Source organism: Myxocyprinus asiaticus, chromosome 8 (genome assembly GCF_019703515.2).
Source record: "Myxocyprinus asiaticus isolate MX2 ecotype Aquarium Trade chromosome 8, UBuf_Myxa_2, whole genome shotgun sequence".
Lineage (NCBI taxonomy): Eukaryota > Metazoa > Chordata > Actinopteri > Cypriniformes > Catostomidae > Myxocyprinus > Myxocyprinus asiaticus.
In genome coordinates this window covers 16,806,870-16,828,773 of record NC_059351.1, presented here as the reverse complement: position 1 = coordinate 16,828,773, position 21,904 = coordinate 16,806,870, and positions in this window count along the sequence as shown.

The following is a 21,904-nucleotide window of genomic DNA, read 5'->3' as shown; positions in this document are numbered from 1 at the left end:
AGTGAAAATCAGTCCTCCTTTCCTGTTTAATTAATTAAGCAATTCATGCAGAACATCTCATGTTTTAAATCCATAAGGATCTTTTCTCAGTGGTGATGTGTGAGTGACAGCAGACTCATCAGCAAGATCTCGTGCTCTTCACTTTCAAATTCCATCACTTAAAGCATGATTGCATCACTCAAGGCCGGCTAGAAGGCCTCGACCGGGACATATCCTAAAGATCACACCCACTATTCTGTCCTAGATGCGTGTTTCATCTACGCAAAATTGACATATAGCTAACAGTAGTCAGACACTGGAGTAAAGTTGAGGGTTTTTACTGTTATGTTCTTTCTTCTTTCTTATTCTTCTTTCTTTTTTGTAAAACTAAAACATACAAAAATTACAAATGTCTTGTTACAAAATGTTCTCAAAATAAACACAAATTAATTCCCACTGTGTACAAATTTTATTTGAGCATGTATACCAAAGATTACATTCAGCTTTACGTATTGTTGTTAGTATTGCTAACAAATCACCGTAGAATAGTTTTTAAGCTCAAGCTTATGAATTACAAATATATACACATATACATTTGCACAAAGCACTTTAAAGAAAAAGACAACAACTTGCAAGCAAAAGCTCTCCAAGGCACAAATGTAAAGGAAACAGAGAGAAGAGATTTCTTGACCAACTGCATGGTTAGAATCTGGAACACTGCGGTTATTTCCTGATCAACCTCTAACCTAAGAGTCACATGATCCAAACAAACCACTAAGAAAACAGTTCACAGTTAACAATATTCATTTTGTTGTTACATCAAACTACCACAAGATAGTGCTAAAACATAACAAACGGATGTGTGCCATAACACTCACCACCTGATATTAATTAGATACCACTATATAACCAACTGAGATCAAAGGGAATGCTCACGTGAAAAATCACAAATATTAGTCCTTTGTTGGCATAAGAAGAACTGTTTCTGATACAGGTCTGAGGAATGTTTTGATTATCCCATTCTTTGCAACTCTTAGTTGAACTGTTCTGACTCTTTTGTCACTGCTAGTGAAAATCTTGGTTACAAGAGCCATAGGCCATTCATTGCATTTGGCTTGAGGATCCTTGAGAAGGACCACATCGCCCTCTCTGAGATTTCGCCGATCCTCTTGCCATTTGCTACAGCTTTGAAGTGTTGCAAGGTATTCACGCCTCCATCTGTTCCAGAAAGTGTTAGCAAGATGCTGCACTCATCTCCATTGTTGTCTGTGGAGTTCAGCTTCCTTGAATTCACCTTGAGGTGGAAGGAGTGCATGACCCTTTTGAGTTAGAAGCATGGATGGTGTCAACAAGAAAGGGGAGTCTGGATCTGTTGAAATAGGAACAAGAGGTCTTGAATTGACAATTCCTGTAACCTCTGCCATCAGGGTAGACAACACCTCATGTGTTAAGCAGGAAGGACTAATCTGCTGGAGCATGAAATCTAATATATGTCTTGAAACTCCTATCATCCGCTCCCAGGCTCCTCTCATGTGGGATGCATGAGGTGGATTGAAGATCCATGTACCTGAATGGAGAGGGCTGTTTTTTTTTTTTTTTTTTTTACGCTGGGCTCTTGAGAATCAGTCAGTACAATTTCGAGCTCTTTACAAGCCCCTAAAAAAATTGGTCCCACAATAAGAACGGATTTGCTTGGCAGGTCCTCGCAAAGCAAAAAACCTTCTCAAAGCATTTATGAAGGTGGATGAGTCCATGCAATCAATCAGCTCAATATGTATAGCATGAGTACACACACAAGTGAAGAGAACAGCCCATCTTTTGCTTTGCGCTTGTCCTCCTCGTGTGCATCTCGTGACAGCTGTCCAAGGTCCAAATACATCAAGTCTGATGAAAGGAGGTTCAGCACTTAGATGATCGATGGGTAAGTCCACCATTTTCTGCTCCGTTACCTTCCCACAAAGCTTGTTGAGTATGACACACTTGTTTAGAATGCTGTTGATAAGCTTCCTAACACCAATAATCCAATATCCTGCATTGCGGATGGCTGATTCAGTGAACACATGACCCTGATGCTTGTCTCGATCATGGTAATGTTCCACAAGTAACTTTGCAGCATGACTGCGGCCTGGAACAATCACAGGAAATTTCTTTTTGAGATCTAGAGTTGCATTCTTAAACCTACCTCCTATTCTGAGAAGGCCTCCTTAGTCTATGTTAGGGTTTAGTTTTTACAGAGCACTGTGTCTCGGAATGTCATTTCTTTTGACAATGCTGGTAAACTCTTCTTTGTAAGCTTCCCTTTGCATGCTTTTGATTGACTTTTTCTGCTTGTAACAATTCCTCCACTGTGTGAGGCTTTGCACAGTGATGCCATGAACTGCAGGTTTTATTCTGACAATCAGATGCCTTGTAAGTCTGAGCAGTGTGTATGAGAGAAGCTATGGCTCTGACTAATGACCTCCAACTAGAGAATCACTGGAATCGTTGACATCCGAGATGAGAATCATCAGTGGAGAGAGTAGTAGTGAGAGAACGAATCTCTGTGTCTGACTCTGGCTTGACAAGATCAAATCTCTTCTCTTCCAGTGATGAGCTTTGATCAGCTTGTGACAGGAAAGCAGGTCCTGTAAGCCAGGTGGTGGTGCTCAACAGAACCGCTGGCACTGAGCGAGTGGCATGGTCCACAGGATTATGCTTTGTGGAAATATAATGCCATTGTGTTGGGCTTGACACTTTCTGAATACGCTGCACTCTATTGACTACATACACATAGAAATGTCTCGTCTGGTTATAAACATATCCCAGAACTACTCTGCTATCTGTGTAAAACTCTACAACATCTAAAGTGAAATCCAGTTCACTTGTGATTGTCACTGCTATCTCTGCAGCTAGAACCACAGCTCCCAGTTCCAGTCAGTGAATTGTACGAGCAGCTTGTGGAGCTAACTTTGCTTTTCCAAGGACAAATCCAGTGTGACATGCTCCTTCTCTGTTAATGACATGAAGATACGCTACTGCTGCATTTGCTTTCACAGAAGCATCTGAGAAAATGTGAACTTCCTTTCTCAGAGCTGTAGAAAGGGTAGTATTGGCATATAGTCTGGGAATTCCCAGCTGTTTAAGATCTTGTAGGTATTTCCTCCACTCATCCCATACTGCTTCCTTATTTTCAGGGAGAGGGGAGTCCCAATCAAGAGCTTCACCTGAGAGTTCTCGTAACAGGAATTTTCCCTCAATGATAATAGGGCCAACGAACCCAAGTGGGTCAAAGACTGTTAACAGTAGCAAGTATCCCCTGCATGTAAAGGGCTTTTCACTATCTTTTACATGAAAGGTAAATATGTTCGTGTCAACAGGTCGATAGCTCCAGCAGCTGTGGGTGTCGACAAAAGACCATCATCGACATAGAATTCTCTCTCTACAAAGTGTTTAGCGTCTGAACCATGTTCCTTTTCATCATAAGTGGCTGCTTGTCGGAGACCATAAATAGCTACAGCAGGAGATGGACTGTTCCCAAACTTGTGCACTCTCATGTGGTATTCAATGATATCTTTGCTGGTGTCATTGTCTTTAAACCAGAGAAAACAAAGAAAGTCCCTGTCTTCTTCTTTCACGATGAAGCTGTGAAACATCTGCTCGATGTCCGCAGTTACAGCTACAAGCTCCCTTCTGAAACGCAGTAAGACCCCTACCAGACTATTGTTTAAACCTGGACCAGAGAGAAGAACGTCATTCAGGGAGATGCCTTGTTTTTGCGCACTGGAGTCAAAGACATCTCTGATCTGACCAGGTTTCTGTGGGTGGTACATCTCAAAAATAGGTAAATACCAACACTCCAGGCCTTCTTGCAAAGGAGGGGCAACCTCAGCATGATCACGATCAAAGATGTTCTGCATGAAAGTAACGAAGTGAGTTTTCATCTCAGGCTTCTTCTCTAGTGTGCGCAGAAGAGAGGTTAAGCGTGTTAATGCCTGGTCTCTATTATTAGGGAGACGCTGGCGTGGTGTTCTGAATGGGAGTGGTGCTATCCAGCTATTGCTCTCATCTATGAACATATCTTTATCCATGATTTCTAGAAAACGCCTGTCTTCAATAGACAATCCAACTTTGTTATAATATTTGACTTCTCAAAGATGGTATTCCCAATGGCATAGTCATCGAAGATTAAAGTATCACACGCTAGTGATATCTCAGGCAAAGGTTTGATGTTGAATGTTTCTTTGACACTGAGTTTGTTAGAACATGGGGGTAGCAGAGAAGGATGTCAAGTATCAAGTACATGGGTGTGATAAGTACTAAGTACTGCAGACTTGTGTACTGATCCTAGGCAAACATCTCCATTTACGACCCAACCTAAGTTTAGTCTCTGTGCGCAAGGAGCATTGTTAGGTCCATTACGTTGCTCCCATACTTTATGAACCTGAAGGATGTCTCAACCCAAAAGAAGAAGAATTTGGGCTTCTGGATCCAAAGGAGGAATGCAATGAGCAATGGGCTTCAAGTGAGTATCCCAGTGTGCTACGTCAGGAGTCAGTATCTCGGCCCTGTTGTCCGGCATATTATTGCATTCAATCAAAGTTGGCAGTTTTACTTTTGTCTCTCCATTTAAAGACTCTATAACGAAACCTGTGGCTCTTTTTCCTGCCATCTTTGTCACGCCTGCACAAGTGCGTAGGGTGTATGATGAGTTCTCTCCTTTCACATGCAACAAGTCAAAGAACTTAGTTCTTTGGTGGTGGTGTAGTGGACTAAAGCACTGAACTGGTAAGCAAAAGGTTGTTGGTTCAATCCCCACAGCCACCACAATTGTGTCCTTGAGCAAGGCACTTAACTCCAGGTTGCTCCAGGGGGATTGTCCCTGTAATAAGGGCACTGTAAGTCGCTTTGGATAAAAGCATCTGCCAAATGCATAAATGTAAAATGCAGTTCTGGTGAGTGATCTATTGCTATGGTTGTCCAGAATCACATAAAGCTTGATTGCTTTCTATGGAATGCCCTCTGGGTAAACTTTAGCTAGGCAAATCTTAGAGCAAGATCATGAACTGCCATATCCACAGACCTCAGTGCACTTTGAAATAACAGCAGGTTGAGATGCTTCTATTCCTCCCTCCCCGCCATGCTCTAAGTTTGAAAGCAGTGGTCCTGGATGAATTGCTGCAATATGAGAATCACTGCCACATTCTTTACATTCTATAACCGCTTTACAATTTCTGGCCAGATGAGTGGTAGTAGCACAACACCTATAACAAATCCCTTTCTCCTTTAAGAAAGTCTTATGTTCGTCTAAAGGTTTGCTCCTAAAACCCCTGCAACGTTTTAGAGGGTGGGGCTTCTTATGAATTGGGCAGTTCTTATCCACATCATCCAACTTACTATTTGAGCTGCGTGTTTGACTCGCAGTATCTGATGAGACTTCTGTCTTGTGAGTGTAAACCTGAGCTTTTCACTTGTTTTTTTTAACTGGCTGCTCCAGTTTCAACACACTATGGATTCCCGAAGACGGAGCAAAACTTGGATCATTGCGTGTTCGAGCCTCTCTGCAGATGAAATCGCAGAAGAATGAGAATGGAGGAAAGGTAACTTGATGTACAGTTTTATACTGAGAACCTTGAGTCATCCACTTCTCCTGAAGACTATAAGGTAACTTATCTACAATGGGAGCTACACCTCGTGTGGTGTTAAGATAAGTAAGTCCGGGTAAGTAACCTTCATGTTTCGCATACTTCACTTCCTGTAGAAGATCTCCGAGTTCTCAAAGTTTTTTAGCATCCTTGTTACTAATCTTTGGAAAGTTATCAATCCTGTCAAAGAGAGATTTCTCAATAATTTCTGGAGAGCCATAACAATCTTCTAAGCGCTCCCAAGCCTTTCTTAAGCCTGTGTCTGGATTCCTTGTATGCACGGCTCTAATTCTCCGCACATGATGTGAAGACTGTTCTCCTTTTTGACAGAAGGTCTAACTGCTCAGTGGCTGACAAGCGCAATCCTTCAATAGCGTTAACAAAAGATGACTTCCACGGCCAATAATTTTCCGGGCGATCATCAAACTTGAGTTAACAAGCTCTCTGCATGCTAAGTACCTAGCAATTTCACTCATATTAGAGTCATTGTTGAATGATGGCTGTGGTGTTTCCTTACATGGTGAGGAAGTGAATGGTGGTACTTGGGGATTGTGACAAATTGTTTGCATTGATCTTTGAGGCTGCTGCGTTATACTCTCGGTATCAAGTTTATTACAGGAATCTCTGACACCCTGGGCTGTAAACCGATGCTGCACTGGAGGTGTTTCATGCCTGATTACATGAACAATGGGCTCTAGAGGCACTTGATATGACTCAACACCTGCTGGCGGCATTAACCCCATTTGAGACTGGCTCATGATGTAATCAGGAGTGCAATTGTAACCCTCTCTCATATCTGAGATCTTTTCTCCGAGCTCACTTTCTGCTGCTGCTTCCAGCACCTTTGCCTCAGTGATGGCTGCTGCTACCTCACTTTCATGCTTTAAAGCTGATAGAGACGTTTCCGTGTGAGCCTCTGTCACTTTCAGTTGAGCTTTTTCAATCATGATTTCATATTCTTTTTTAAGGAAATCAGTCCTGGCTCGTGCGGCTTCCAGCTTAGCGCGAGCTTTTGCAGCAGCTATGCTAGCTGATGAGCTTCTTGATTTATTAGTTGAAGCAGAAGCTATAGACCTTGTTTCTAATAACTGACTTCGCTCTGCTGCATCTTCAACCTCAGTAGCTTTCTCCGCCATCATATATCACTAATGCCGTCTAGGATTACCAGGTGTGATGATGATCGAGGAATGATAGAGGTAGAGCTTGCTTTCCTTGAACTATAGTGCCTGCTGAGAGGTTGCTTTTTTACTATTCTGTCCTAGATGCGTGTTTCATCTATGCAAAATTGACAGATAGCTAGCAGGAGTCAGAAAAGTTCAGACGCTGGAGTAAATTTGAGGGTTTTTACTGTTATGTTCTTTCCTCTTCTTTCTTTTTCTTCTTTCTTTTTTGTAAAACTAAAACATACAAAAATTACAAATGTCTTGTTACAAAATGTTCTCAAAATAAACACAAATGAATTCCCACTGTGTACAAATATTATTTGAGCATAAATACCAAAGATTCAGCTTTGCGTATTGTTGTTGCTATTGTTAAATTACAAATATATATACAAATATACATTTGCACAAAGCACTTTAAAGAAAAAGATAACAACTTACAAGCAAAAGCTCTCCAAGGCACAAATGTAAAGGAAACAGAGAGAAGAGATTTCTTGACCAACCACATGGATAGAATCTGGAATGCTACAGTTATTTCCCGATTAACCTCTAACCTAAGAGTCACATGATCTGAACCAACCACTAAGAAAACAGTTCACAGTTAACATGTGCATTTTGTTGTTACATCAAACTACCACAAGATGGTGCTAAAACATAACAAACGAATGTGTGCCATGACACCCACCAAGAACAAATAACTAAATCAAGGCCTGTCAGGGTGGAGCTCAGACTCATGTGCTGCTTTAGGCATGCGATTTGTGAAACAGCTTTCACGCTTCGCTTATAAGCATCAAGGAATAAATTCTGACTGGAAAACTTTTCGTTTTTCTCTTTTTGTTTGTAGATTAAATAAGAGTGGAAAGCGATTAAAAATACAAAGGCAAAAAGGTGATTGAGAATGAAAGGATGAAAAATATTTATTTATTTGGCATGTTAGGCCAGCAGAGAAGGCTTTGCTGGCCCTGAGAATTCGCCACTGTTGAAACGTGTAGAGTATTTATAAATCATTCATTATTAAATATATATATAATTAAAATAAACTGTTTTACCAAGGGCCGTCATTATTAGGGGACACAATCAATGATCTTTAATTTTTAGACTATTTAGTTCTCATCGTAACATTGTATGGCATCACTGTACTGATTTATCATAGCAAAGCATAATGGTTGATTTCACCTGTCAGGGTGTCTAGCATCAGCAACAGTGGAGTGTCTTGTGTGTAGGTATAGCTCTGAAAGGCTGCTGATGTCTCAGGGGGACTTCGGAAGCTTGGACATGTACCGGTGCCATCATCTTTTTTTTTCCTTTTCTGTTTTCCTGTGCACAGATTTGTGTCACTCGTACCTGTAATTCCATTTGCATTTCTTATCTGGTTGTTCATACCTCCTTGCTTTTCTCAGTTCTGTGGGTGTGGGTTCTGTGTGTGTGCACAGAATCTTTTAAAAAACATCATGACTTCATAGCACTCATTGTTGGATGTCATTTGGTGAGAGGTAGAGCAGGCTTTTGTGTGTGTGTGTGTGTGTAAAGCAGAACAAAGGATGCATATAAAATGTTGGTATCACTGAAAGTACTCTTAGATTGTGGGCTAATTCATCTGTTTGGTGAATTTAAGGCATTGATGTGTTTTGAACTGTGGCAGCCTCAGATCATTTGCATCACAGCTCACGTTGGCAGCTCATTATAATCCATTGTGACAGTGCGCTGGTCCGCTGGCCTGTAGCAGCCAATCTCTTAATGGGAGGTCGACCCTACAGCATAGGCACACCATGTTGTTGTCCCCTGCAAACACATGAATACAATTAAGTTCTTTCAACTGAGTAAAGGCCAGCCGGACAGGTCTGTGTTGTCTGATTTGCAACTCATCTGATTGTCTATATACATTATAGAAACCCAAAAATAATTAAACGTAACAGCTATTAATGTTTGAATCTTGCTAACAAGGGGTCTTATTCACCATTTATTGTATACAAGTGTTCTTATGTATCATAAACTTTATACAGGCTGTGTTTTTTATGCAGACCTTTCCCAGATTAAGCTATATGGTAAAAAAAAAAAAAAAAAACACTATATATATATATATATATATATATATATATATATATATATATATATATATAATTTTATTATTATTTTTATACTGTTACATAAGCAAGGGTCACTTTGTTATACATTTTCTAATTATAATCACAAACACACACACACACACACACACACACAAACACACTCACATATAAACCTGTATATACAGTGTATATACAGTATAAGCAGTTGTGGTGGTAGGGGTGTGGTTGAGCGCCGGCTTGAGAATGGAAAGCGAGATCGGGAGATGAGAATAGTAAGGATCATCACCTGGCAATGATTGTCTCTAACAGCTGTTTGTCATTGCAGTGAGAGCTGGAGACAGATTTAGGAACGAGCCAGATGCCAGTAAAGCAGAGAGAGAACTACCATGCGCAGAGAGAGAGACCTGTGTGCATGTTAAGACTAAAGTGCTGAAAAGTTTTTTTTTGTTAAAAGAATAAATACCTTTTGTGTAAATAAATACATACCTTGCACCCCATCACGAACTTTGTTACACTGGCGCCAAAACCCGGGAGTTAAGGGAGGAGGAACGCCATGGATGCCTCACCTCTGGAGTATGGTGTGCGAAATGGTTCAAAAATAAGACTAATGACTTGCCGAGGGAAGCCACTCAGCTATTGAGAGCAGCTATTGAGTCACTCACTGATAGAATGGCACTGACTACTGAGTAGCGTACTCCTCACGCAGCCGGCGACTCACTCTCCTCACGCAGCCGATGACTCACTCTGATGCAATTGGGTTGTTTTATGATGTCCCTTAAATAAATGTTGTTCATTTTTACAAACAAATGCTTTGCGGCAACACTCCCGGGTTCTAAAAGCAAGACAATAGCTGTTTAAAATTACATTCTGTAGATTATAATAAAGTTGAAAATTTTTGTACGTTCTTCAAAAAGCCTACTTTTACTTCTGCACTATAAATTAAAGGTATCACCCTAATAATGTATTGCATTTACATTACAATTAAATATTACATTGTGAAATGCTAAGCTGTTTATTAATTCTGCTCAATCTTTTCTCATTAAAAATTGCTTGTCTGGAAGCACAGTTGCCAGTTGTGTGACGTTACTTCTCGTTCATCTGTCCGTTCAAACGCTGACCGTAATACTACAATCATAATATTTTAATGATTTATGGGAAATATCACATTCATAAGCAGAAATTGGCTAATAGAAAACCTAATATCCACTAATTATATCCCCTCCCCTTTTCTTAAATTGTTACATTGACCACCAAAGTCAGTTTCAGAGCTTTATTCATTTTTATTATTTATTTATTTACAAAAAGCATGATCTATGACATCCGACGCCTGAAAACCACGTGACTGCTTCAAGCAACCCCTTCCTTAATCTAATCCATTATAATGTTTTTTTTTTTTTAATCTTTTTATATTATAATTCGTATATGAAGCCTATATGAGTCTATGAAATAACAGAGGAAGGTGAAGGACTGAGGCATATTTAAATAGACGGATCGCAGATTTTCTTTTTATGAATTTGTTTTATTTATTTGACTTGTATTAGTTCCAATACAACCAAACGACTTAATCACTTCATCAAATGACTTTTAGTTATTTAAAATAAAAATCAGTTGCAGAATCAGATGTGAAGCCAGCATCTGTAAAGAGACACAGCAGTTTCTTAGGTGTTATTCATTGCTTTGACCACCAGATGGCCGCAGCGTACACAATGTTGAAAAGCTTCCAGTAATGTATGAACCCTTACGATGCAGTTGAGGGGAAACTTCTTCGCAAATCTACGTTTCATCATCAGCGAACGTCAGCATCCGAATTTCGCACTTTATTTCATAAACTCCTTGCTGATATAATGCACTCAACATCCATGTACTATATAAGTATGAATGAATGAGTGAGCGATTTCGGACACACACAGAAATGGAATTTATGTACTAGAGTCGACTCCAACACTATTTAGAGTCAAGGAATCGACTCTTTTGGAGTCGACTCGCAAACACTAGAGTATCTAACGCCACACATTTCCCGCCGTCAGTTTCTGTATTTTATATTCTCGGAGTAAAAAAAAAAAAAAGTAGTAAGTGGAATTTCATAAACTATTGTCAGAGTTTAGAATTATGTTAAATTAAATTTTCCAGTCGTTTGCTTTGTATGTTGACATGTGTCTTGTCTTGTTATAAAAAATAAATAAATAAAAGTTGGCTAATCTGTTGAGATAGTCTAACTATTTTTAGTAATAGCAGGCTAACTGTATTTAGAAATCACAAACATGGTTTTTGCTGTCATTTAAGAATGATTTATTATGCGATGATGCATAATATTAAACTCCCTGAAGTAAAAATAAGAAATGATATAGCATATTCTCTGTTCAAGCCCATAGCCAAAGCACAAAAGCGTTTTCTCCCGTCCTGGAACTGAATGAAGAATGGCAAATAATTCGAAGTAAGTTTGCATATTTATTAACCGTCACTGACACATGCACTTGATTAATTATTCCATGTTTAAATGTTGCATTTATGCTATTCACGCAAAACATGGTTGCCTTTTTTATAACGTGCTTTTGCAGAGTTTGATCTTGTAGCTAGCTGGCACTGTTAGTGTATGGACAGTATTGCATAACCAATGAGTAAGCAATACAAACTAGGCATATCTTGAGAACTTTTAAAAAAGCATCTTAAGGTAACAGATTGGTGCTATTTGTATGCTGACTTGTCCTACTCAAACGTTAATTTTACATGGTATATTGCTGTTGAACTTCAGGTAAAGATTGTGTGAAAGCACGTGCCTACATATGAGAAAATATGTAACAGCTGCATGAGGAGAGTGAGTTGCCGGCTTCTCAGTAGTCAGCACCGTTCTATCAGTGAGTGACTCAATAGCTGCTCTCAATAGCTGAGTGGCTTCCCTTGGCAAGTCATTAGTCTTATTTTTGAACTGTTTCGCACACCATACTGGAGGATGTTGTCAAGACCCTCGCCAGCATCCACCAGACACAACATCAGGCCCTCCTTGAGCTCCGCACAGTACAGGAGCAGCGGTTTATTGCGCTCTTCTAGGCCCAAGCGGAGGACCGGCAGGTGCTCCGGAGCTTGCTGCACCAGGAAGGTGCTGCCGCCACAAGCCCGGTCCCCACGGCCACCCCGCTCCATGTTCCGATATTTAAGATGGGCCCCCAAGAGGATCCGAAGGCCTTACTGGAACTCTTTGAGCGGATGGCATGGGCCTGCTGATGGCCGAGCACCCAGTAGGCGGTCCGGTTAATACCACTGTTGTCTGGAGAAGTCCAACTCGCGGCGCAGAAGTTACCAATGGAGAACCTCCTGGTGTACACCGACTTGAGGAAAGCCATCCTGCAATGGGTCGGCCGGACACCCAAGCAGCAGTGCCAACAATTCCGCTTGCTGACCATTGGCGAGCACGGCTGCCTGTTTGCCTTCACCCAGTAGCTCAGGGACATCAGAGCTGTGACCTGGTGGTACTGGAGCAGTTTATCACTTGGCTTCCGAATGGGATGGTGGAGTTGGTCCAGTGCCACCACCCGGCATCGCTCCACACAGCCATCCAGCTGGCAGAGGACCACATGGCGGTATATTCAGGAGCCTGTGAACCCCTGAGATCATTCTCTCTATCTCTTGTCTCCTCTCCTTCCCCTTCTTTCCATCCTGTTTCTCCTCCTTGGAAATGGGGAGTGCCCCCTCCCAAACTGGCTCCGCTCTCACTCCCAGTTTGATGGACCCGCTGCCACAGGCCTGGGCATGGAGTCTGGGCCGGTCTGTTGGAGCTGCAGGGAGCCCTGGCATTTCTGGTACCAGTACCCGGTGATGGAGGTGGGGACATAGATTCGGGATCCCGACACGCCACAGGCCACCCCCGATCGAGCTTGGACACACCGCATACCTGTGAGTATTAAGGGGGGTACATACCACGCCTTGGTGGATTTGGATTGCAGCCAAACCTTCATCCATCAATGTCTGGTTCAAGATGAATGACTGGTTGTATCGAGTGATGTAGGATGCTCAGACAAAAGAAGATACAACCCAGTTGTTGATACCGAGAGCCATCGGGAAATGTTATTCCTTATGGCTCATTATAATCCGATGGTGGGTCCCTTAGGGCAGGAAAAGACACTGAACCATCTAATGGCCCGCTTCTATTGGCCAGGCATTCATGGGAATGGTGTGCGGCATGCCATGAATGTCAGCTGGTGAATCTGCTGGCCACCACAAGAGTGCCTTTGCGCCCGCTTCCTTTGATCGAGGTCCCCTTAGAAAGAATTGGTATGGACCTCTTCGGGCCATTGGAGCGGACGGCATGTGGGCATTTCTTTGTGTTGGTTCTGGTGGACTATACAACACGATATCCAGAAGCAGTGCCTCTACACAACATTTCAGCATGTAGTGTTGCAAAGGCACTCTTCAGAATTATCTCCTGAGTGGGGATTCCGAAATAAATCTTCACTGATCAAGGTACTAATTTCATGTCACGTTCACTACGCGAGCTGTACGAATTATTGGGTATTAAATAGATTCTGTGTACCACCCGCAAACGGACGGCTTGGTCAAACAGTTTAATCAAACCCTGAAAAGCATGATTCATAAGTTTGTGCACAAAGATGCTCAGAATTGGGATAAGTGGCTTGAACCCCTGTTATTCGCAGTTTGAGAAGTCTTGCAAGCCTCCACGGGGTTCTCCCCATTTGAATTATTGTATGGCCATAAACCTCGCGGTGTCTTAGACCTCATAAGGGAAAATTGGGAGGAAGGAACTTCAAACAGCAAAAATGAAATTCAACACGTTCTTGACCTGAGAGCAAAACTCCACACATTGGGGCAACTATCACAGGAGAATTTGCTACAGGCTCAAGAACGTCAGTCCCGGCTGTATAGCAGGGGAGCTCAGCTAAGGGAATTTACTCAGGGAGATAAAGTCCTTGTAATACTACCCACATCAAGCTCTAAATGTCTCGCAAAGTGGCAGAGGCCCTTTGAGGTGACACGGCTAGTCGGGGAAGTTAATTATGAGGTTGAACGAATGGATGGGGCAGAGCACGGCAAATTTACCACCTCAACCTCTTAAAACCGTGGAGGGAGGAGGTCCCCGTCGCTTTGGTGATGGTGGTACTGGAGAGGGAGGAGCTCAGGCTGGAGGTGAACTTAAGTCAATCAAGACACCCCTGTCACTTGCGGAGACCACCTCTCAATGTCGCAAGTCACGGACGTGGCCCGGTTGCAAAGAGAATTCTCAGTCATGTTCTCGGTCGTACAAACCTCATAAAACACCATATCGAAACAACCCCATGGGTAGTGGTACACAGTTGTCCCTACCGATTACCCGAGCACAAAAAAGTAGTAGTTTGGGAAGAATTAAAGACCATGCTCGATATGGGAGTAATAGAAGAATCCCACAGTGACTGGGCCAGCCCGGTGGTGCTGGTTCCGAAGAGCGATGGTGCGGTCCAGTTCTGTGTGTATTATAGAAAGGTCAACGCGGTGTCTAAGTTTGATGCGTATCCAATGCCTCGTATTAACGAACTGCTCGATCGGTTGGGCGCGGCTCTCTTTTATTTGACATTGGATTTAACGAAGGGTTATTGGCAGATCCCCTTAACACCAATGTCCCATGAGAAAACAGCCTTCTCCACACCGTTTGGCTTACACCAATTTGTGACCCTTCCGTTCAGTTTGTTTTGGGCCCCAGCTACATTTCAGCACCTTACGGACCGTGTCCTCAGACCGCACTCCGCATACACTGCTGTACGCAGTGCTGTACATCAGCCGGAAACTTTCGGCGAGAGAGGTGAAGTACAGCACCGTTGAGAAGGGGTGTCTGGCCGGTCCTAACCCTTCGGTACTACCTCCTGGGATGGGCTTTCACCCTCTGTTCGGACCATGCCCCACTCCAGTGGCTCCATCACATGATATATGTATATACTGTGTATGTATGTGTGTGTGTGTGTGTATGTATATATATATATATATATATATATATATATATATATATATATATATATATATATACAGTATCAATATCATACAATGCAATATCATATACATGTTTGCTTCTTATTTTAAAGGAATAGTTCACACAAAAATGAAAATTCTCTCACCCTCATGCCATCCCAGATGTGTATGACTTTCTTTCTTCTGCTGAACTCATACAAAGTCTTTAAGAACTTTGAAGCTCCAAAAAGTGCATAAAGGCAGCATTAAAATAATCCATATGAATCCAGTGTTTAAATCCATGTCTTTAAAAGTGATATTATATGTTTTGGTGGGAAACAGATCACTATGTAAGTCCTTTTTTTACTATAAATTCTCCTTCCTGCTCAGTAGTTGGTGATATGCCAGAAGAATGTGATTCATGAAAAAAAAAAAAAGAAGAATGTGGAAGTGAAAGTGGATGGTTATAGTTATAAAGGACGTAAATATTGATCTGTTTCCCACCCACACCTATCGTATCACTTTTAACCCTTTCGCGCATTAATTTCTCCTGTACTGATGGATCCCCCAGCATGAGTTCTTTAATCCGTGCTGTAATTAAAACAAATGTCACCTCTATACTTCACAGCAGATGTTTATAATGATTTATTAAGATAGATAAGATGCAATCAAACATGCGTGCTGCCATGTTTGTTTATATTGCAATTCATCATGGGATTCTGAGTTCATCATAGCATGGAAGGTTCTAAAAAACTGCCCTTCCACTTTCCCAGCACCGGAAGTGGTTAGAATGAGTGATGTAAGGAAAGGGAGAAGGTTTAAGTAGACTGACTAATTTATGTATTGTTTGTTTGACATCAGAAAACATTGCCCCAGCTCTGCATCAAAACAGTCAGCTCCGACAGTTAAGGTTTTATACTTTTATTTAGTGATTATTTTAATGTTTGTAACATAAAAAATAAAAATAAAGATATTGTGATGTTGAAGAGATTATTTGAGCAGCTGATTCATTATGACAACCGCTTCAGTCCCTCTCTGCTGGAAAACAACAGAATGAATGCAGATCCCACTGGTTTGATTGTATGCCTCTGAGCCCAGCTTAGTGTAATCACACCAGTTTGAATGTACGTGTGATAGGGTTAAAGACATTAATAAAGAAATGTCCTTTGTTGCCAACAACACCTCACATAATGCGAAGCGATCAAAGTAAGTAGCCAAACATCCTCCTCAAAACTCTATAAATGATTCAATGTCGGTTAGAATAGAGTTTGAATAAGTTAGCCAGCAACACAGGTAATTATAGGCTTATTATTCATGGATGAGCTTGCAAGTCCATGTTTCATGTTGTACAGAGCCCATATGGAGTGGACAGAGAAACATGATACACTTCTTTGTAGAGAAATCCTACTGACAGAACCATACAGGTACAAGAAAGGGAGTGTTGAGAAGGGCAAAGTCTGGTCTGCCATTGCGGAAACATTAAATAGCTTCCAAGACCTTACATTTAAAGTTTCACAGAGGTCTGTGAAGGAGAGATTTCACTTGATACAGATCAAATGCAAGAACATAGAATTAACAAAGATGAGAGAAGTAGTGTCACATCGACAGAAACAACAGAGCTTGATGAGCTCATTGAAGAAATAACAGAGAAAGGGCAGCAGAGGAAAACAGAGGGAGTGATGAGAATAGGAGGAAGATAGAGGCAGCAAGGAAGAGGGCCATGGGGAGAGTGAGTCAGACCACCAGAGGATTGTAGAACCAACAAACGTAAAAGGAGAAGTGGAAATGACACCATTGAGTTTTTGAGGGAGAGAGGACAGGCTGAGAGGGAGCTGAGGGAAAAGGAGTTGGAATTGAAAAAACGACAGATTGAAGAGCAAGCAAAGGCAGCACAAGAGTCAAAAAGGCAGATGACTGCAATGATGTAGCTAATGCAAAACCACCAGCAGCAAATGCAGGCAATGCAGGCTATGCTACTTCAGCAACAGCAAGGGCAAGTATTACTTTTCCTCACTGAAAGTATGTCAAAGAAATTGAGTTATTTTACTGTTCATGCACTTTTATTTATTTCATTCTAATTTCATAAAACATTTAAATATGCAAATGCTCCCTTGATAATAATAAAATATAAAATCTGTTTACAAATTTACAGATGTCAAATCCTTTTTCTTTTCTTTTTTTCTTCATTGCAATTAATGCAGCATTCTTTTTACATGCAAATATGGCTAAAAAGTGTGTGTCTGTGTGTGTGGGCGGGTTTGGTTGGTACACGAGAACATTTTTCTAGGTTACAAACTGGTAATTACAAGGGTATTATGCTATAAATATGGTTTATGAGGTCATTTCTAGTATTCTCATAATTCAAATCACTTAAAAAACATTCTAGACAATGTTTTCTTTTTAAATGCAAAAATGCACAACATTTTTTGTGAGGGTTAGGTTTAGGGTAGGGTTAGGAGATAGAATCTATAGTTTGTACAGTATAAAAATCATTATGTCTATGGAGAGTCCTCATAAGGATAGCCACACCAACGTGTGTGTGTGTGAATATGTACATATGTGTAATTTATTTAATGCAATTATGTATATAGAGTTTAATGTGCATGTTAAAGTGTATGTGTACGTGTGAGCTAGACATAATGAGACAGTCTTGAATGTGTGGAGGATTCAAGTTAAAAAACCGAGATAAGTAAGTAAGTGCATTTCAAGATATGCAGTTATGCTCATCACACAGTTCTACTCAGCAGTCACTGAGTCTGTCCTCTGCACTTCAATAACTGTCTGATTTGGTGCAGCTAAGAAATCAGACATCAGAAGACTACAAAGGACAGTTCTGACTGCTGAGAGGATTATTGTTTGCCCCCTGCCCTCCCTTCAAGGACTGTACACTTCCAGAGTGAGGAAAAGGGCTGGAAAAATCACTCTGGACCCCACTCACCCAGCCCACTACCTTTTTGAACTGTTGCCTTCTGGACGGCGCTACAGAGCACTGAGCACCAGAACCGTCAGGCACAGGAACAGTTTTTCCCCTCAGGCTGTCCATCTCATGAACAGTTAAAACTGCCCCATTGAGCAATAATTATGTGTAATACACAGCTTAGTCTATTTATATTTATCCAACATACCTCTTTTGCCATACATTCTCTTGCATCTGTATATAACAGATTTGTATTTGTATGTTGTGTGTATGTGTATATATATATATATATATATATATATATATATATATATATATATATATATATATATATATATATATATATAATATGTCTTATTGTGTATTTCTATATATACTTATATTTTCTATTCACTTTTTATTTTTATTCTATTTTTTTTAATTTATTATTATCTCTGTCTTGTTGCTGTATTGTTTGTGAACTGGAAGCTTCTGTCACCAAGACAAATTCCTTGTATGTGTAAGCATACTTGGCAATAAAGCTAATTCTGTTTCTGATATACGGTGAGGTGTCTCTGACTGGGGCTCGTATAAGACGTGGTTTACATTGATTGTCCAAGAAACAAATGCTATCGAACGATCGATCGGTCCATACATCCATCCTTAATGTAATGTGTTAACTGATCAAAGCACTTGTATTTGTGAATCAACGTCTTGGAATCAGTCTCAAAAGTTATTAAGTGTAAAAAACATTCACATATTTTCAATACAGAATAAATGGCTTGGCATTTACAGTATTTGCACATTCAATTACAGATATAAAATGACCAGTGTGGTTCTGTGTATTACACTGTGAGCTTTCAAAACAGTGCATACTTTATTTCAGTGTTTCCCAACCTTTTTTCTGCCATGGCACACTTTTAACAACTTAAAAAATTCTACGGCACACCACTATCCCACATAGGCTAACCATCGTCATTTTTTTTTCCTTTTCAAGAACTTGTCCATGTTTTCTGTCCAACTTGGTAGCGTGTTTACTTGTAATGTTTAAAATTCGGCTATGCAAATAAATAAATAAATAAATAAATAAAAGAAATACAAGTCACATAGTTAGGCTACGCTGTGTGAGGTCACAGGTGGCAAGTGCGCTAAATGGGTAATGAAAAAACAACAAATTTGCTTCTTTTCTAATTTGTAGATTTGTTCTTGCAATGCCACAACAAATTACAGGGATGTAAACTGAAAAAGGTAAGACAATCACTGGTCCACAAAATTATTTCTGGGGATATTTTTTTTTTTTTAAAGAATAAGCTAAAAGCTAGAATTCCAACTATTTTAGTGATTAAAGTTTATTCAAGTTTACAATTGTGCAAAATTTGTTGCAAAATAAAGAGTATTTTGGTGAGGCTTGCTTCTGTTTCACAAATTAGTTCAGTGACCCCTTCTGGAAATGTCACTAGGTGGTGACAAATGAGCATCTTATGTGCAATGAGTGAGTCAGTGAATCATTTTGAGTTGTTCATGACTGAAATCTACCAAGAGACTTTATAGTGTTTAAGCATTAACAGAACAAAGCGATCTATAGTCTTCCTTCAGTCTGAGCATTATTTTTAATCCAAAAAGACAACAATAATAGTCCAATAATAGTGAGTTTCAATAACGTCCTTACTTTCTCCTTTATTAAAATTTGCATGGCTACAAATCTACTGACTTCAGTATAAGAATTATAAACACAAAGCAGATCTCTGGTATCATTTTCCTACAGTAGCCTACTTAAACTGCTGAGCATGGCTTTTATCAGAAAAGACCACAATAATAGACAAATAATAATAATTTTGAGGTTTAGTGTTGCATTAAAAGTAATGTTCTTTCATCATTGTAAAGTGCATTTCACGAGTTGAGTCGAGGCGTCAATGCGCCGTTCAACGCCAGCGTCAAGCGCCACATTGCCCTCCACATGACAAGAGTTGCAGAAAGCGTCACAGAGGGGCGATTTTACGAGTTTGCGTAAAAAAGCAGGAGGTGTGCACAATAAACATTGAAAACAAGTATTTGGAAGAGAGAAAAAAAGCTTGCAGTTGCTTTGATAGCAGAAATTAATAAAAGGACTCGTTTATGTTTAGGGCTAAGCGTTTTCTTGGTGAATTTAAATTAGCTCAATAACTGGGGTCTCTGATATTCGTAAACAATAAGGTAATATTTAATGAAAAGAAATTATGAGACATTCAATGTCTCTTCACAAATTTGGACAGTTTTTAAATATTTCTTGTTGCTTAGTACTCTCAAAGGTATTATTGGTGAAGCAAAAACGTGTGTGTGAAAAACACTTTGGTGTAAAGTGGCGTCACTTCAAAGACAATGTATTCTGCAGCGCTGACGTGAGTCACTTTTGCACATTAATCATTGCTCTTCACAATCACAAAAGTGACCAATTATGGTTTCAAAATGGCGAATTTTTTCTGAAAGGTGAGGAGTTTGGATCCCTGAAATTATTATTTTTTTCATGCATTTACTTATTTTGTGGAATTTGATAATTTTCCACAGAACACCTGACAATATTTTATGGCACACTAGTGTTGGGAAACACTGCTTTATTTGTGCATTCTGTTATGAGCAATTGTGAGAATCTTTGAAGCTGTTAACTGTATCAGTGAAATAAAGCTGAGTGACTGGATCAGACAGTTGTTGTGTTCCTTCTTACTATTCCGCCTCAGTCTGCTGGCTGCATCTTTTGAAAATGTGCTGAAACATGGGGTTTTGTGACACTTAAAAGAAAAGAAAAAAAATAATAATGATTTAGTTGGACTTTAACTTTGCCAGCTATACAAATCTGACAATTCATCATACTTTATCCTGATATTTAGTGAGGGCCAGCATGGGCAACTGGCAAATGACAGATTGCTCGTCCCCCTCTTTCTCCCCTGCCCTGCCCTGTCCTGCCCCACCCACTAGAGGAGGGAGGGGCACTTGTTCTCACAGCTGTCCACACCCAGTTGAGTTGCATTTTTCAAAAAGGTTGCGAGGTGGACTTGAGCTGAAAGAGGGGTGTTTCGTGACCCTTTAAAACTTTTTAGGAGAATATAGCCTAATATAGCCAAACATACACACACACACACACACACACACACATATATATATATATATATATATATATATATATATATATATATATATATATATATATATATATATATATATATTTATTTTTTATTTATTTTCTTCTATTTTTTTTTCTTGTTTTAAAGATAAATATTACTGATTATGATTGTTTTTTTTTTTATTTTGTTTTTTTTTATTGCAGTGTATGTACAAATATGTGTGAAAGCAAGGTTTGTGATTGAGACCCAAGGTCCTTAAAGGGTGTTATCTGTGAATCTTGAATGTCCTGCACAGTGATGACTGACTCTCAGCTGGCAGCAGACCTCCCTCTTTGTTAAATGGATGTGTCCAGCTGGATGTGATGTCCCATTCATCAGCCCCAGCCAAGCCAGGTTTGATAAATGACATGCAGGCTTTCTTTCTCACACGTGTGTATAGCCATTCTGGCAGCTTAGGGTACAAGTTCCCCTTTGCTTGTTTCAGATTTAAAACAGGCTCTAAAAATCAATTTAAGTACAAATATGAGGATCAAGTGAAAGTCAATGCTGCCCAATTCTTTTTTTTTATTTTATTTTGTATAAATTAATTTCAGTTTGGATGCCTGTTCTCTCACATGGATTTGCTAGAATTTAGATTTGAATTGCCTATAAATGTGTAAGGATCACTGGGGGTAAATACTGTTTTGTTCTGGTTTCTCTTATGTTCTGCCAATGGTTTGCATAATATCTGCTAAAGCTAAAGATCAGGGACCCTGCCTTGATTTCTGCAAGCATTTATTAGCAAAAATTTTATTTACAAAGTTTCTGAATCATGTTATTTTACTTTTTTCATTTTTGCGGGGTAATAGCTGAATTTGCATAAGAAATATAAACTTTGCCAAGTTTTATTATTATTATTTAGTTACTGTGTGTCATTTTGGAATTATTGCAATTTTGTATGAATATTTGTGGTTATAATAAAATGTACTGTATATATTTCTTTGTGTAACATGTTACAAAAAGGTTCTTGTTAGTTATATAATATATATATATATATATATATATATATATATATATATATATATATATATATATGTATACACACACACACACACACACACACACACACACACACACACACTGGCGGCCAAAAGTTTGGAATAATGTACAGATG